At 35.7% G+C, this 19,536-nt stretch overlaps 1 protein-coding gene across 5 annotated transcripts in view; it reads left to right on the plus strand.

Moving 5' to 3' along the window:
* ZNF385B (zinc finger protein 385B) overlaps nt 1-19,536 on the plus strand; it is a 167,146-nt gene that overhangs the window by 41,258 nt on the left and 106,352 nt on the right. The gene's annotated exons all lie outside the window — the stretch shown is intronic.

Here is a 19,536-nt window from a genome sequence, read left to right on the forward strand (position 1 = left end):
TTGAAAGAAGCATTATCATAAACTAAACAGACTTTGTACCTATGTGTTTAAAAAAAGGTTTTTTTATTGAGAATTTCACCTATAGCAGAACACAAAAAATTAGTTCAGCTGAGTTACTTATTAAGCATTGCTGTTCTGCTAATATGTTTAGTTTGTGAGGTGAGACCTGCTATGATTATATTTGCGTATGCTGACAGTAATTTTTTTTAAATAAAACAGGGAAAAATGTTGAAAAATATTATTTAAATGTTTTTCTTTCTTGCTGTAGAAATGTCTGTGCTTACTATGTAAAGACTGCTGTGGGTTTTTTTGGGTTTTTTTTTATGAGGAACTAGGACAGCTCATGCTTTTTCCTGCTAAATATATTTATGAGGCAGCTGTTTTATAGCTTTCAGCTCCAAAGTTATAGATAAGTGTGTATTTGTTTGACAGAAGATTCGAGAATTTCCATTTACTGCCAGTACATGTAAAGCTTGGCTAAGCAGACTGCATCAGGAGCACACACCATTTGTATTAGCCAATCTGTCTTTGCAAGTCCCAGGGCCACTATCTTGCTAGAAGCCACTGTGTGCTTTTGAAAGCATGAAATTAGTTTTATACTGAGCACATAGCTTCTCGTTTAGCAGTTCTTTTTATGGTAATGGTCAATTTATGGTTCAGTGCCAGAATTTTGGTGTTCTGTCAAAGCTGATAGCTTCTGCTAAGGTGTTCTTTGGAGATAAAGACAAACAAACAAAATCCAAAACAACACCCCTCCACTCCCAAAAAATCCCAACAAAAATGCAGTTTGTCATGGGTATCCTAAGGAGATGCTAATAAAGTTCTCCCCAATGAGCTTACTACTGACATTTCTGTGATAGCATTTTGGAGTTAGTTTGTTGTAGTCTTTCAGATAACATTTGTCATTTATCACATAAAATTATTAAATTCATTGTCACTTTTTTACACTTCATGAGTTTGGAGGGGAGGTTATGACATGGAAAATTGCTCTCTCTTGATGCTAATTTGCTCTATGTGCTTATTTACTGATCAAGGATAAAATACACTTGAAAAATGTACATGAACCACCCTAAACATTCAGGAGAAATAATTTTTAGATAGCAACTTTAGAATACATTGCAAACTTTGCTCTTTCTTAAAATCTGTTATTATTTGTAAGTAACTTTGTAAAATGGTCTTTAATACTTATAACTCATACACTGATAAGCCAACTTTCTTACCTGTGTTTTGTTCTTGGAAGAGTTTCATTATTTTTTTAACTCTGCCAGATTTCTGACTACTCCCTCACTAGCAGCTATGTTTAATGAAAGATTGTGCACTATTAGGCTTCTCTTGGGTTACTTTGTCCAGCCTACCTTAATCTCTCTCATATAGTAGGCAATTTAAAATTGCTTTGCTTTTAATCTAGAACATCACAATTCTGACTTGATACTGTAATAAACACTTCTAATGATCTACTTCCTTGCTCACTTCTGTCTGCAAGGGGCAAAATTTGACATGGCATTTTGTGTGGAAAATGTAGTGGGCTCTAGATCTGGTGATGTTTCTTCTATTAAGTGCTGAGGAGAGATCCTGATCAGCTACTGGTATGCCTTCCTGGGAAAAGAAGCAGCTGCAGGTCATAGCTTCCAGAATTTTAGTTAAGAAGCAAATGTAAGCTGGTGTACCAGTCTTTCATTATTGCATCATCATGGAGGAGAAAGAGAAGTAGAAGCTATGGAGACTACTGCCTTTTGTCACACGTGCCTGGAAGGTGCAGCAGAATATCACCAACAAAGCTCCTTTTTTGAAACCATGTTGTTTGGATCCTCCTGTAGTCACACAATAGATGCAGACTGACAGCTTTAAAAAAGTATATTGCTGTCATTTTAGGACCTTTGAATAAATTTTCTTGCTTTCCTCAGTGTGTGTTTAAAGGCTACCAGGCCAAAAATACTGTTTGAACATTTGGAAAACAATGTGTGACATGTCACTACCATGACATATAAAACATGTTTTATTTCTCTGAGTACTTGAGCTGGAATGCCTTTCTTTGTCCTTTTATTCTTTTGGGGATTCTTTTTATGCATGCTTTTTGTCTCTATGAATTGTGATTGTCACATTTCAGTCTGGTTAGTTCTTTGTTCCAAGATGATGTTGTTTGCAAGGTGCTTTCAGCTTCAAAGATCTTGCATCCTCTTCCAAGTCTTTCTTGCTGCATATTTTCTCTCCTGCCATTTCATATTGGCAGTTAAAGTGAGAGGCAAGATCTGGTGTACTTGTTATGCTGGACAAAACTACTTCACTTCCTGGTATGGAGCTTTACTCTTTCTGTATCCATTCTATAGCCATTTCTGTATCAAATTGTCAGTTATCACATGGCACCATAATTTTAATTTCTTCTCCTTTTGATGCCTAAAAGAAAATTCAGGGAGAAAAAAACTCCGAGACAATTTAGTTTCAAAGGTGATATAAGGAAAGGGTTTTAATTTGTGCCTGGGCATAAGATTCCAAGACGTGGGCACAGGTCCCTCTGTACAGATGTTACAATTTATGATATTGTCTGTCCAATCCCAGATGTTTCCACCCCATGGCTTTTGCCCTGATCTACCCTCGGTCACATCCCTTGGAAATTGGGGCTAGGGTCTCTGAGACCCTCTCTTCATCAATCTTCATCTTCTTCAGGGTACAGGGGGCACATAGTTACCCAGAGTTTGACTGTACTCTGCAGTTTAGGCCAAGGTACAAGTGTTCTCTAAACAGAATAGGCCTATCTTAAATACACTAAACATTTCTACTGGAATTCAGGGGGTAGAATTGATATGAGGAGCATAGAATGGGGTAATAGTGTTGGAGAGTTTCTGTGCTAAGGGTAAAGGAATGAAATGCTGCTGCTTCTAAATCTACTTCTACTATATAACTACTTATAAAGCTTATAAAAATTAGAAAAATCAAAAAACCAGATGGACCTTAAGGCATCATTTAGAAGACATCAGTGTTAATGTATGGTGATCTTTTGCACTTTGAGAGTGTTTGGGGGCAGCAGCCTCCCTACGACCAAGGTTACTTTACAAGGAGATTCTGAAGGAGAAGAGGACACTGTAAGCTAAATGGAAAAAGTACTGGGGAAGTGGTAGTTTGTGAGCAATTCCATGTTGATCACTTGACTTTCAGATCCAAGTCTAGCCAAGGTCTTTGTGGAAATCTTGAATTTGCTTTTTTTTTTAGTGAAGGTCACTGATGCATCCTGCCAGAGAAGCTGAGTACACTGAGAACTGTATTTCACTGTGGAAGTCCTATTGCTGAAGCTTTTCCCTGTCTCTAAGTTAAAGAGGCAGAGGTGTTCTGGAGGTCTCACCCAGAATGTTCAGCCAAGAAATTATATCCTTTTTTTTTTAATATGCTTTCTGTTCTGTTGGATTCTGAGCAGTGCTCATAACATGACTTTGAAGGGAAAATTAACTAACTTTCCTGTTTCACATACGCTTTTTGTTCCTGTAAGGATTTTTTAAAATTATTTTTTATTTGGAAGTGAGGAAACCTGTGTACTTTTTCATCTCTGCAGGTGTAAGGAGAGTGCTTTTGTGTTGACACCAGCAGCCTGGGCAGATGAAAGGCTAAATTCCTTGACCTTGCATAGGTTCAAGACCTGCACTAAAAATTTCTTTTGCCTGTGATTGGGCGATACAGATCTTGGGATGAGATGAAGTCTTTTTAATACTCTGTGAATAGAGAAATACAGCTTCTTTAAGGACAGATTTTAAAATTCATATAGTGTGTTATAGGAGCTAACTTAGGGAAAGGATATGAAAGCTCAGTGGACAAAACTTTTCCCAGTAGGGAACTTGTGAAACTGTCAGACTTGGGGCGGGAATTTCTGGCGTGATGGATTAGGTGACGCCACTTGTTAGTTTATTGTGGTTGCTCTGGATGGTGTATAAAATCTGCATTCAGATCACCTATGTCAGGGTGCTTAAAGGATGTTTACATGTCAAGGGACTTCCGAGGTTATTGTGGTATGTTCAGTTTTGGAGTTTTTGGTTTTGTTAGCTGTTCACATTGGTACTGCTTATACCTTTGCTGAGCTAGAGGAAGAGACAGAACAGGTCTCTGGTGTGCAAGTTTCACTTTTACTTGCTTCAAGCATTCTGTAAAGGCAGAAGTCAGAACATAGCTCCTGGAAGTTTGTAACTTCCACCCGGGGGCCTCTATTTTCTTTCTTCAGGATATTTCAGAGTAGGGGGTGGAGATAGGAAGGGGAGGTAAGAAATCCATGTGGGAAGTTCTTAAAATTGTCTTTCTTCTCAAACTGGATTAAAAATTTTCACATATTTGCATCTCCTCTTGCTCAAACTGGGGTATTTGCAATGATGACATCCTGAAATGTTTTGTGACTGAGCATTTAAATGTGAGCAGAAAGAGAAGCTTTTTTTATCACCTGACCAAACTTAAATGGAACATACAGAAAATAAAGAGGTGATGAAGATTTATAGGCTTTAGAGTGGCACATCTGGATAAAGAGTCACAGAAATCACTTCATCAAGAAAAAGCAGACTAGTTGGAAAGAACTGAAGATTATTGTTAGGAATTGCAATTAGTGTATTGTGGCCAGCTCTGTTAGTGGTACCATTTAAGCCTGATGCATCTCTAGTAAGGTTGAATAGTAAAAATCAATCTATTAAGTAATTATTGTAACAACTACTTTTTAAGCAAACATAAACAGCACTTGGCACCTGTGAACCCAGGTTATTTTTGAAAATAAGATTTAAGCTTTTCAGTCACTTTGGCTGCTGAGCAGGGCAGAGACTTTCAGAAGATTCAAAGCTGGAACACCAGAATATTACTTGCTGGGGATTAAATTTTTGTGAAAACATCCTGAGGTTTTTTTTTTGAAACATGATTATAAAGAATGCTTATATGAAAGTGGTGTAGTACCAGATTTGTTCTTGGTAACTATTGACAGAAACAAGGACAAATCTGGCAGAAACAAGTAAAAATATTGTTGTGCTTTTGTTTTGTTTGTCAGTTGCAAACACTTGCTCATTTTAATACTTCATCCTCTCTAATGAGTATTTGTCCTTCAAGGGGAATTTTTTTTTTCTTTCATCCTTCCTCAAAACAAACAGCTTTGTTTTACAAATTACTTCAGATTACCTTTGCAAAAAAAAATATTTAAGTTGACATTGTTCTGATAATTGTGTACTAGACTTCTACTCTGGATGTTAATTTTACTGCATGGTATCTATGCTGTTGATATTCTGTAGTTGAGAAAAAACTGGAAAATCAATGAAGCTTAAAATCTAAATCAATAAAGTAATAATTTATCAGCAACTAATTCATTAAATTTGTAACCTATACATGCCTTGCAAGAAAATACCCATGATTATTTGGGTGACAAAACTATTTACTTAAATACTGTATAAATTCTCAAATTTTAAGAGATTTTTGTTGCAAATAGTCAGTTTTTGGTATTTAAAGTGTTTCATGTTGTTTTGTTAATCATTTCATTAGAGACAGGAACAGGCTGTTGCTTATAAGTATACCCGAATACCCACTAGCAAAGAATTAGTAAACATGAGAAAAGTATCATTTATTGAAAGATTAGTCTGTAATGTGTATCCAGCTATTCAGCAATTATGAACAAATCTTTGAATTGATGTGATTTCACATGTGATTTCCTAAGCAAGGCTATATAATTTAAAATTTATAAAACAGATCCTTGATTTGTAAACATCTGTCAGATAGTTTGACCAGCTTTTACAAAAGACTCATGTTGTTCACAACATGATATTTATTCATTGATCAAGCCCAGGTTTAAAGGAGTCTACTGAGAAATGACACAAGAATGAGATAGTACAGTAATGGATAAAAGCTCCTGGGGATTTCCATGCTCTGAAGGTGCTCTGCAACTTAAACATATGGCTGCTCCCCCTGCTCATTCATGCACATGCTCACTTGTTGGAAAGATGTTAATAGGCTTGGTGGTGAAGAGGGAGAGATTTGGTTTGGTGCTTAAAAATGGTGTACCAATTAACTCAAGAAGTAAATTAAAATAAGAGGAAAGAATTTGTGAGAGCAGAAGGCATTGTTGCATCCTGATTCATGAAAAGAAACAGTGGCATGGCTGGAGTCAGGGTGTTCCAGACTTTTCAAGGGCCAGCTACCCTCACGAGTGCTTTATCTTAGACTTTAGTGATGATTAATCATGCACCTGAGGTAAAACATTTGTGTAGGTGTTCACAGATTGGGTATTGTTCATCAGTAGGAGTTTGAATTGGAGCAGAAGCAAATACAATTTCTAGCCATTGAAAATTCCATCCTAAAAACAGTTGTGTTAAATCAAGACTAGAAGTAACACATATTTTTGGGGGATAGGCCTGAAAAAATTGAGGAGATGCACACTGGATTTTGATAATTTTTTGTTCTGATTTTCACTTTCTGGCTGCTATTTTGATCAATTCCCTTGTTTTCCTGTCTGCTGAACATGAAGCTAATGAGAGGTGTGCAGTGGTGCAGTACTCTGCCCCAGAAGGTGGGGGATGCTGAAGCATCATAGGGTTTTGCCCCCCATCAGCTGTGCTTGTAAACTAGAATTGAAGTTGATCACAGCTGAAGAGGCAAATGATTAGGCAGCATGAATTCTGTGGTGTATTTCGGAGGTTCTGTTCTGCTTTTAATTTAAAAAAATTTTTGAAATCTAAGGAGCCTTGTGGAGAAAAATTGAGGAAGTGTACAATTCTGAAGAAATGTGCAAATGTTAATTTTTTAAATATTAACAAGAGACTGCTATTTGAATAAATATGGTATACTGTCTTTTTATCTGTGTTTAGAAATACAATTTAATATACCAAAGTAAATTTTTTCATCAGAAGTCCATTTTATGTATAACAGGCATGTTATTAAATAAAAAACCAAAAGGCTAAAAGTAGATTTATAAATAATACTTTTGTCAGATTATTTGATTTTCATTATTGTTTCAAGTAAAGTTTCCAGCCACCTTTACTGAAGCCACTTTGAAGAGATGCTTTGTTAGTTCTTTAATTACTAATGTAGGTTTCTTTGAGTGGTGGCCTTGTTTATACAAGAAATACATTTGAAGGGCTGTTAATTTATTGAATATCTTGAATACCAAGCATCACTGAAATTTAAAGACCTGTTTGAAACTGAAATTACAGATTTCAATAGCATTTTATGTCAAGACTCCAATACCAAGAGGAGAGAGCAGGTTTTAGTGGACAATGATCCTGTCTGCATACTATTGTAGTGGACATCCAGCCTGGCCAAGACAAGATATGTTTGCAATCATAACATGCTTATTTTTTGCTTAAATTCTTGGGAGGTGACGGAATGACAGACACATACTTTCTGTCTTAGACTAAATACAATTATCTTTTCATCTTTTTACAGTTTTGCTTCAGAAATACTTGTTATGATTATCCAGACTTGAAATCAGTGGGTGAATTGGGTAAATAAGGCTATCTATACTTTTAAAGTATTTCTACTTTATACTGCTTTCCTCATTTGAAAGCCTGGTGTTGCTTTGACAGATTGTGAATGCACTACCCTGGCTGCTTCAAGTCATCCCTTTGCGAGGTTGATGCAATGAATCAAAATTATTTTAACTGCTTTAAATAACCAAGATAAGAATCCTAATCACAGAAATTGTCATTCATTAATTGAGTATCTACAGAGCAGAGAGCAGGAGTGTGTTGTTTCTGCTGGTTGCAGATTAGCAGTCTGTTCAACTGCTCAGTCTCATCCATCCCGTACACAGGGTTATCATTCCCAGAACCGACAGCTGTGCCCCGTGCAGAGGGAGCTGATCCAGCCCCTCTGACAGAGCATGTGCCTTGTTTGATCAACAGTGATCCCTCTGTGGCAAATGCATACTGCTGGAAAAACATTAGGAGTTGAGAAGGACTGGGTGTAAAAGACAGGGAGCGTGCATGGAATCTGGATGAAAAATGGCAGGTTTTACTCTGTCTTGAGCAGTCAAAAACATGTAGCTAGAAATTACATATCCTAAAATGTGTCAAAATAGCAGCTTTTAGTAGGCAGCTGAGCAATGATAAACTGCAAGAAACTGATGTGCTACTGTAAATATGCTACTTATCCTGAGATTGAAATCCCTTTACTCACTATATTATTTTCTAGGCCATCTATTGCATTAAAATGTTTTTTATTGCTTCCCTCTAATAGAGTTCTAGGGTCAGTAGAAATTGTTGTGCAAACTCAAGGTTTCAGAAGTTACATAGTTGTTAGAACAACAACCAGTAACAGTGCAGACACACAGTAGAGGAGTCTTTGAGGAACTATAACCTTGTAGAAACTTTTTTTTTTCCTTCCTTTCTTCTTTTCGCTTTGATCTTGTTGCTGAATGCTAGTGGAACATGACTGTACTGTTGTGGTGTGGAGCAATCAACTGCCAGAGCAAAGTGAAGTCTGAAGGGACATCTACCAATTAACTGAAAATAATGAGAAAAATATTATTGTTACACTAATCAAAGCAAACTTGTTACCAAGAAATTTGGAAGTCAACAAATTTGTAAGCTATGTATGGTCTAGTCTGACACTTATGGTATAAAGATGCAGAATCACTGCATCCACGGGGGTTTATAGACTCTGAGGACTAAAGGAATCACCAAGCCTTATCTCTTCTACAGTACTGGACAAAATAATCTCAAGCATTAATTCCTTTAGTAGAAGAAATTGCTTTACTAAATATGCCAGTGTTTGCTGCAATTAAACTAGAACACATTATTTAGAGACACATCCAAGTTCGATTTAAAGACTTCAGGATGTGATGAATTTACTTGTTACACTGTTGAACTGTTTAAATAAACCTTTACCTTTGCAGTTAAGAACTGCATCTAACTGCCAATTTGAATTTTCTAATTATGAGCCAGGAGGTGTCTTTTCTTCCCTACTGTTAAGGAACCCCTATTATTAGATGTATTCTTACTTTAAAATGGCAAGGAATCTTGATTTGAAGTCCAGCACAGTTTGTATTATGTGTGCAATTACAAACAGAGATTGTGTAACATTTGAAAAGGTTATGTGTTACTTTTTTAATAACATGATTTGCATCTGTGGCCTCAGTGACACTCTGATGAATGAGAACAGTAACTTTGCCTCCTCGATAGTGGACTGTTGGGTCCTGGTTTTTAAAGTCTTCACAACATACTCTTAAACTGTAACAAATACTCTTTCAGACAGGTCCAAGTTCATAAAGCTCTCTTTCTTTGCATCAAGTTAGAAGCATGATACCAATACTTGTCAAGATTTTTGTGGACCTCTACTGTCTTTTCCTCTCCTCCAGTTATTTTCAGCTGGCAGGATGAAGATTTTCTCTGAGTACTTGTGAAGCGAGAGTGGTTTTCCAGGTCAAATTCCTTGCTTATGGTATGGACTGCTTGTTTTGCTCCTCTGTGGAGGTTGGCCTCCATTTCTAAAACTGTATTTTAAATACTGAAAGGCAGCTATGTAGCAGCTACTTGTCTGCTTCTTGGTACCATCTTGGATGTGCAGTGAACTTTGCACTCAAGGTATTTTAGCAATTCTTTAAAAACATAATATCTTAAATTAGCTTAATACCTATGAAGAGATTCGATTGGCAGTTTTAGTCTGATTTTCTTTACATAATGTGTACTTATCATGTCACCTAATTTTCTTGGATTAGTTTCAAAGACTTTCATTTATCTAAAGCATACCTTCAGTGAAGACTTAGAAAATGGGGAATACAGAATCTTCTATTTCCTAATCAGCTTGTAAAGACACTGCATATATGATTTACCTGACAAGCTGTTTCCTTACAGTTTTACCTAAGTTTTGGGACAAGAATATCTGTACTCTAACCATGTAAATAATTTTGTCAAGTCTGTATATTTTTCAGTATGCTCGTACTAGTATCTGACAGGCATGCTATTGTGTTTTTTCCACTTCATTGGTATTGTTTGGAGACAATATCATACAGTGTTATATTCAGACTATTATCCTTGGGATGTTTTAAACTCCTTTGGAGCATGTCCTCAGCACCTACATCCATGTATTCACAAAGACTTCTTTCTGTAGTTTGTGGAAAGAGTGGAAAGCACAGCATACTAATTTACTTGGATGACCAATTCCTTCCTGTTTTAGCATTTTACTTATGGTAAAAGTTTAGTTGCACAAAACTGTCTTGACAAAATGTACTGTTAACAGGCTTGCTCTTAAGCCTGTGACTGTAATATATAATACTAATCTTTCTAATACCTTGCAAGCTTGTGTTCTGACTGCAAAGAGTGTGCTGCCAGAGTATGGCTTTTTTTTTTTTTTATGCTAAACTTTCTTCCACAGAAGTGGAAATGAAAAAGCCCTATGAATTTAAGTATTGTTTTGAATTTATTTCTGCAATTTGCTTGAAACTTGACCTTTATCTAAGCTCTTCTCACTTCTGCATTGGGATAACTCCTGATCCATATGCGTACCTGTATTCAGGATTGTGAGAGTGTTATCCGTGAATAAATCCAAAAATATGTTGCAATTTGTTTTTTGGGTTTTTTTTTTAAGAACTGAAAGTCACAGCATGGTTTGAATTAAAGAAGATTATACATTATATTGTGGCAGTATCTAAAGTAGGAATGCTCAAACTAAAACAGAAGTAGAGTTCTTCTGTTCAGCACATCACTGAATGTCTGGGAAGGCTGGTCACTCCTGAATCCCCTGCTTTTTTCCCTGCTGTGTAAGCCTTCCCTCTACTTCCCCCTACTAAAGTTGTTACCTCAGGTCAGTTACTTATTTTTTCTGAAACATCGTCTTACATTCTTTTAGTTGAAATTTTATGTAATCACATGGTAGTATTTTCTCCCTTTCTCTTAGATTTTTCTTTTAGAGTCAGAGTTTATAATTGATTTTTCTCTATAGCAAAGTAAAAAGGTGGTGTGCCTTCCTGTGATTTATGTTCCTTTAGCTGCAAAGTTAACTAATGTGTATAAAGGTTCAAGATTTTTTTAATAAATAACTGTTATTTTTTATGGACCTTTTGTTACAGAAGTTGCTAGTAACTGCTGAGCAAAGAGACTTTTTTGGTAAATAAAACGTTTATAGAACGTGAGAAGTTGGAAGGAAAATATTTCCATCTAATTTAGTGAGCTTGGATTGGTTTCTCTAAAATGACAACACTTGGAAGTGTTTTTCCTCTTTTGTCATCCATCAGACATGTACATCTGAGGTTTCTGATCTTTGGCTTAAACTACTGTTAAGTTTTCATTATAAATGGGCCACCTACTGGAGCAAAAGGCCCATCAGCAAATATTTATTAATGTTATCTTCTCCCAGACACATTTGCATAGTAATTTCTTGCTTGATTCCTGTGCTTCTGGTTGTCTACACTGCTTCTTGTCAGCCTCACCATAGGGTATAAAAATGGTAATAAGAATTGGAGGGGATGTGGAGCATGAAGGCTTAATAAAATTACTTTAAAAAAAAAGAAAGAAGAATTGATATACTGAATTGTAATGAAAAATACCTGCCTGGAATGAATGCCCAATAAGGGAATCTTACATTCATAGGTACTCTAAGCCTTGATTTCATGATGACAAAAAAATCACGTAATTGTTCAATATAGCCTTGTAGCAAAAAGAAATTTTAAACAAGATTTTAGATTATGCTGTGGTTTTCAGTTGTTTTTAAAAGAAATCTTCAGCCTCATTCTTGGCATAGGATTAGTCATGATCATCTTTACAAATGAGAGGCATTGTCCTTGGAGCTTCTTGTCTTTTATGTTATAGTAATTAAATGAATGATTAATTGTATTGCAGATATGTCTTAAGACTTCTATTGTGCTAACCTTGTACAGAATTAGCAAAAGACTTATCGCCAAAATTTTTAAGTCTGCTTTGAAACACAGGGAATGAAGACAGTAGAGCAAATGGGAAGGATAGCATTATCTAGAAAATATCACTCTGCAAAGCTCAAATGATTTTCTTGATGTTTCTCATGAAAGTGAATGCTTGTTTTGGCAACACTTGATTATATCATAGTAGAAAAATATATAATATATATTTTAATATATAATTAAAATATAATATATAAACAAGAACAAGCATAATGGCTTCCTGAAGATCAGTCTGTTTTGCCTTATGTTAAATCTGTGTGTTCCTGTAGGACAATCTTTGGTTTGGTCAGGGTTGTCCTTTTTTTTTTTTAATTGGGGTAAACATGATCTAGCCGATATGTTAATGAGACAACTATAAAAATTTGGTGTTTTTCCTTACACAAGTTGCTAGTTTCCTGCAAGTAAAGCTGAGCCATGAGGGCATTTGCTTTTGAAAAGAAAGAATGAATCAATGAACCACCCTCAGAAAATGAGTCTGGCAAGCTATGAAGAAGGAGATAGGAAGAGATCAAATCCCTAACTCAGGTTGTGGTGCACAAGCCCAGGTTTTCAGCAACCCAGTACCCGGTCCTCAGTGTTAAATACAGGGAATCCAGATTTTATCCCTGCTAAATCTGCTATACTTATATAGAAATATAAACATGCAGTTGCATAAATTTGGAGGTTTTAACACAGATTTGTAAGCTGCTCGCCATAATCAGTGTCCTTGTACACTGCCTGTTCATTCTTTTCATCTGTCAAATACTGTTAAACTATGTTTGGATCTGGACATGTTGGGATGGTGTTAAATAAATATTTAATTTATCATAGATAACTACAATGTAAGTATCTACAATAAACTGTCAAGGAAGTTGGAGCGACCACTGATGGGCCTACATGGCATGTCTGGGATGACACAGTAATTGGAAGGAGGTAATAGCAGGATGTTTTTCTTCAAATTTGGCCCTTATTTATCTATGCCTAAGGGAGAAGATTGAATTTCTTAGTCCTAGATATTTGTTGCATAAATTCTCTTTTTAGTTCTTTATTTGGTAATTGAATTACCAATTTCATATTGCTGGGTGAAGGAAATTTAGGCTTTATGTCGAGTAGTTCTGCTTAGGAAAAATATAAATTACTTCTTTTTCTTTGGTAAGCAATGGACTGTAGTCTTCTATGATTTTCTGGAACAGGCCAGTGTATATGTCTGGCATCACTCCAAGTGGTGAGCACTTGGAATGAGCTGGGACTGTGCTTCAGGAAACATGCTGCTTGCAGGAACAGTGCTCACATTTCCATTGGCTGGAAAAGTAGGAACATCGGCTGGAGTCATTAATACTGTTGTCTTTAGGGGTGACTGTAGCTGATCTGCCTGCTTTCCCAGAATGGGACACTGAAGCCAGTAAATAAGGCAATAAAATATTTCACACCTAATAAATTTCATAAACCAAAAGAAAATAAAATCCAAACAGTTCTAAGAAGAACACAGTTGTTCCAAAAGTTAAGAGATTGAGGTCATATAGAAAGCAAAAGGATAAGAAAAACCCCTACTATATATATAGGAGGAGGTAAAGATTCTGTCTCAGGAAACTTCTGAAATGCTTTTAAACACTTCAATAATGAAAAAAGCAGAAAAGGGAAGTAAATTCTAAGCAATGTCTGAGAGTGAAAACACTTAAAGTACATGAATGTAACTCAGGGAAATAACTGGCTACAAGAACATATCCCAAGGAGATACTCAAAATAAGCACAGTAAAGCATTACAGAACAGAAATGTAAAAAAAATCAAGTTCTCCATGCAGTTTTATGGGCATATGGAACTGATTCAAGGCCCATTTCTTCATAACTAGGCTTTAAGGATAAAATAACTTTATCTGTTACTAAAACTTATTCAAAACATGATTTTTTTTTCAGAATGATTTGGTTATTAGTCTTTCATCTAATGGGTTAAATCAGCTGTGCTTCATTTTATAATCTTGTACAGGGACATATATGCTTCTATGTAGTATACACACATGTAGAATTATGAAATAACTAAAGAAGATTCCAGAGTACAAAACTGAGGTGGGTGAAGTGCTATACTTGTTATCTAAGCAGTGATAAATTATTTCAGTGGATTGCAATTAATTTAGAGTTGTGTGTATTCATGATGACAGCATAAATTATTCGGTTCTTATTTCAGTTTATTTTCTGTTATGCCTAAGGGGAGGAAATGTGCTTTGGGATATGAGAAATTCAGGACCACAGAATCTAGCCAGAGTGGAAAAGAAAAGCTAGTTGAAGTAATTGAGAGACTTGCAATACCTGGATGTCTTTCATAAAATATTGTGGCATCTTAATTACAGCTGTTAAAAAATATGGCAATATTTTTGTAACATTAGCATAAACTACTAAAAAAATTAAAATTTCTGGAGGAACATCTGGAAATGTTTTGAAAGTCAAAGGCCCAAACTTTTGACTCCCACAAATAATGATGCTTTTCTAGAGTAACCTCAAAATAAGCAGGTTTGTTTCCCAATTGTATGTTGTAGCCATAGATTAACTGTAATTTTATTTGTCTGCCCACTAAGAAGAATTGTTTGATAGCTATTTTTGGTTGTTCATATGTAAGCTAAACAAGTGTGCATAAAATTAAAATATGGCATTATATGCTCCTTATCACTGTCATAGCAAATGACCTTAGAATTACTTGGAGGTATTTGGAGAATTTTTTTATTTGCAGTTCTTCCCTCCTACGTACGGGAGAAAATTGCAATGAAAGTTTTAAGTAATAAAACCATAAAGGTATAGAATGTATTTTAGTGTGGGGGCCTTAGGTATAACAAATTTGAGTGAAGTGTGTCCGTGTCTTGTGCTTGTGGCATTGTGGTGGTTTTGGGTTGTTTGGTTTTTTTTCAGCCTCGTAAAATTTATGGCTCTCATCAACCACTGAAATCACTTCCACTTTTGTCAACTGAGAATGATGACTTGGCTGTGGTTGTCAGCACCTTGGCAGAGGTTCAGACTCATATGCCATTAGAAAAACTCCTTCCAGATAATATTCCTTGTGAACGAAGATGGCTTCAGCTGTGGTAATGGATATTGCTGATCATTTTTGTGCTGTCTTTATATGCTGAAGAACTAGGATGGTCCTTAGCTGCATTTGTAAAGGAAGTGACTGCCTTGGTTGTTTAGTATGTTAAAGGCTTTCCACATCTGTTCAAATGCAATAAACTGCAAAATTTCTCTCCTTATGTGAAATTACCTGTACCTAGATGATAACCCTGGATTTCCCATGCTGCCAAATGAAAACTGTATATCCAGTCCTGTGAGTTCAATTTTCTGTCTAGATTATTTATTTTGAATAGGTATTTTAACATTCTGCATTGTTCACAAACAAACTGGTTTTTTTCTTTTCTTTTGTCTTTTTCAAATGTAGCAGTTAAGCACCATAGCGTTGAAAATAGAAGCTAGGTAGGTCAATTTGCATCCGTGGTAGGTGTTGGTGTCTACCCCTCAAATGTTTTTTCTGGTATATCATCAAGCTCAGCCCAGCAGTATCTGTTTAAGGGTGTGCACATGATAAGCATGCATGCTCCGCTGGCATTGCTGGTACTTAGTCCCTTTATAGGGAGTACTACTGTTCTGAGTTTATTAAAGATAAGCTGCTCTTGTTCACATAGCTTGTTCGTATTTTGAACATGTCCCTTATAGTTGCCTTCAGATATTCACTGTTCCTCAATTATTTTCTCAATTTAGATCTTAGCAAAGAATCACCACTTGCAAAATTAGATCTGTGATGCGATGTTTCAGTGTAGCTGTGATCAAGTTGCCCTTCACGAACCCCGAGCTGAATCACTGCATTTATCATACGAAAGTATTGTGCACAGCTAAGTGTTTAGACAAGAACAAACTGCCATTGTTAATTAGTTTCTAAATTCTGTCTCTCTGAGGTGAACTTGCAAATCATCATGCCCCACATCTAGAATCCTGCATTTCAACCTCTCAGATTTCTGAAAGGTTTGCAAAACTGCCTGTTGACAATCTGATTTCTACTGAGCATACCTTTCAGAAGATTTCTGTGGCTCTCTTCTTTTATCCAGTAGAGTCTTGAAACAGTTTCTACTGTTTCAAGTAATTTCAACGGTTTATACTCCAGATTTCCCTGTTCAAGATGGTAGTCTGCAAAGGATTGAGTTGAAGAGCTTGAAACTTCTACTTTTGGCCAGACTGGACTGTCTACAAACACCTGTGGAAAACATTATGGTTGAATTGGGTCCTGAATTTTGAGTCAACTGGTATATTCATTTGTGATAAACTACAATAGCTACTAATATGATAATCTTATCTGATAAATGTGATGCCACAGGGCATGTTGGCTTACTATATGTGTTTAAAAACTCCTGAGTTTCTTGCATTTCATCTGTTAACATGCAGTATGCTTCTTTGATTTTTTGTTCTAAATGCTGTGCTTCAAGTTACAGTTGGGGTAAAAATAGATTCACTGAAAACTTTATGAAGATTCATATCAACGGTATATTAAAATTAACAAAACCAGGAAAAATCAAGGTAAACTTGTGTGATAGTTCATTTTATGCCTAACGGCTTAGTGGTTAAAGACATTGGGATACATTTGGGTTTCAGCAAGGACTTAGTCTGGCAAGGTATTGTTTGCAATGCAGCAGAGCACTTGAGAACTTAAAGTTTTTAAGTAACTGTCCTGAAGATTTGTGATTAAATATGGGGTTTTCTTCAGTGAGTTTGCCAGGAACACCAGTGCAATGTCATGTGCTCTGGAGCTTCACTGGTACCAGGTACCACTGGGGTTCTACATCAGATCAAGGTCAAACACTGAAACAAATTCTGTGAGCAAAGTGTGGTACTCCAGTTTTTATTGGCAAATTCTCAGTAAGATGTGGAAAATTTGGTGTGTTCAATTTGTCATGCTTGGTAGTACCCACATCAGTTAGCTAATTCTCTTGATTTGTGACTGTTTGTATGAGTTGCTTTCTTTGATAGACTGCTTATGCTGTTTTGAGTAATGCTCTGACATGCAATATCATTGAAACATGCTACCATCAATAACCACATGAAGAGGTACTGATATGATTAAGCTCTACATAGTTGAAGGAAAATGACTTAATATGTTTCTAGATTCTATTTATTTTTATTAATCACAGTTGCTCAAATAAATAAAGGCTAAAGTAGTAGACTGAATTTCTACAGGAACATAGAAGATTTTCGATTTTTAATATTTAACAAACCTTGACTTGTATTAGTGTCTAAATGTATTGGCAGTATACTCCAGGCAATATTTTCTCTCTTCAGTTACTTTCCAGTTTTGAAATGAGGTGACAAAACTTTTAGCTTTTATCACCTAATTGGTTTCTAAACCTAAAGGTTTCTTTATCCTCACTGTATCCAATCTTATTACATTGAATAATTTTCAAGAAAGAATGGAACTTCAGTGCTGAAGTTTGCATTTTATATTGAAATAACAGGTGTTATGTTTGCTCTGATTGATATGAGTGAAGTATGTAGCATTGCTGCATGCTGCTTTTATCATTGCACCTACAAAAAGATACACCAAAATCTACAAAGTGTGAGAAATTGTTTCCACACTTTCTAGACTATTTCCTAGTCAGCCTCTTTTATCAATAAATACCATTCACATTTATTAAAACTATACATTTGTTAGATTAACAGCTTTTTGCCCCCTGTTCCTTTGAACTACAACATTTATAAGGCCTTGAATCCTTACAATACTAGGTACACCTTTTTGAGGGAGATTTCATTTAGTTAATGAAAATTTGCTGGCTTTATTATTATGATATGAAATTTAACTCATTATTTCTGTAATATTAATGTAGTCAGTTAAGGCATGGCTGATGAGAATTACATAGCATTTAGAAACTTTCTTTGCTCTTATTCCTAAAAAAGTCTATAACAACACACAAATCCAGATTAAAATTGGTGTACTACACCTATTAATGGATTATGGAATAATCTTTTCAAATTATAGGGTTTTTTAGTTAAAGGTCATATCCAGGCAGTTTGTGTTAAAGATGTGAGTAATTCATGATAATCTGTTGCAGTGTTTTTTAGTAGTTTACTACTTGGGAGCTAAAAGGTTCTCTATAGTGCTAATCTACTTAATTATCACCTACGTTTGAGGTACAAGTATCAATAAGATATTTCCATTCATTTAACATATTGATAACTCTAAGATTGAGAGTTTCAGAAATCATAGGTTTATCATTTTCCCCAGACAGGGTATGTAATATGTGCATATCTCTCTGAATCAGAACAAATAGCTGAATTACTTCCATAATTATTTATGAAACAAATTCGTAACACAATCTTTTATACAATTTCTGTGGTGTTCAAATGGGTTTTGGGGGATTTTTCCCCCTGCAGTTGATGAAAGTCAGTTTCCTCCTGCATAAAACATGACTGTTGCTTTTATCACATTTTGTTTATATAGGAATGTATATAACGGCAATTTATTCATATCCTTTATTCTATGATTTAATTTGAATGTCCAGAGATCATTGGTATACATTGTGTAACACATTTTCTGAATTCTTTTACAAGCACTTAAGTAAATGAGATTAAATTAAGCAGGCACACCCTTTTTACAGCTTATATGGTAGGAGTGGGAAAGGATAGGAGGAATCCTCAAAGCAAAAAAACAACAAACAACTTTGAGTTAAATAATGCAAAGTTCATACATCCGACTGTTTCTGTTAAATTGTCCTAATTTTTTTTCCAAATTCTTACTTTTGGTATCTTATGTTCATGGCACTAACTTTAATATCCTGTTATAAAAACATTGTGTGTCATTTTTGCATTTGGACAGTCAGTTGTGTTGTGGTAGAGGGCACAAGACAGTACTGACTTACAGCATGCTTTAAAACCAGGCTCAGGAAGTATGGAATCCCAGGTATAAGGAAGGAACATGGTTATAGGCCAAAATAAAGAAGGTTATTTAGAAAACATCTGATGTTTGTATAGCTTTGATACATAGCGCTGTTGCCTTTTCACAAGCTGTACAGTTTTAATTGGTTAATTATTAATTCCCTCATGAACCATCTACCTAGCTACTGGGAGGTGACAGTTTCTTTAAAATAATCCATTAAAAGGTTTATGATGGTAAACAGGGTGACCATTAGACAGAAATTTCCACTGTCAGGAGTGCCATAAGGAGCGATCTACAGGTGAGAAATTAATCAGTTGATGCTCATATTAGTGGCAGAAGGATTGACAAAGGGGAGTAGAGAGCTTGATTTGCAAAGAGCCTTGAAAGTTACTGTTCAACATCTAAACATAACTTATGCTAGTGCTCATCATCATCTGAGGAGAGCTCTCCCACCACTAGTTCATACATCAAGTTTTGGTGGTGTTCAGAGTGCATCGCTTCCTTCAACTGTGCAGTAGGGCTCCTCACTGGCTGCAGTTCAAGAGAGTTCAGTATCTGTGTTTAATGAATTAATGTGAAGCCTAATGTAGATTTTCATTCTGACTTATAATTGTTGGTCATAACTATAATATCCAGATGCTATCTTCCATTATTTGAGCATTATTTTTCCATTCTCATCAGCAAGCCGTGCATCACCCAGGCTTGATTGGGATGTTATGTATACTGAACATGGTCTTACAGCAGTATGGTCCCACCAGATGCAAGAAGTGGTGCTATAGTCAAAACCAGAACACTGGTACCTTAC

This window comes from Lepidothrix coronata, unplaced genomic scaffold (genome assembly GCF_001604755.1).
Source record: "Lepidothrix coronata isolate B3197 unplaced genomic scaffold, Lepidothrix_coronata-1.0 Scaffold7, whole genome shotgun sequence".
NCBI lineage: Eukaryota > Metazoa > Chordata > Aves > Passeriformes > Pipridae > Lepidothrix > Lepidothrix coronata.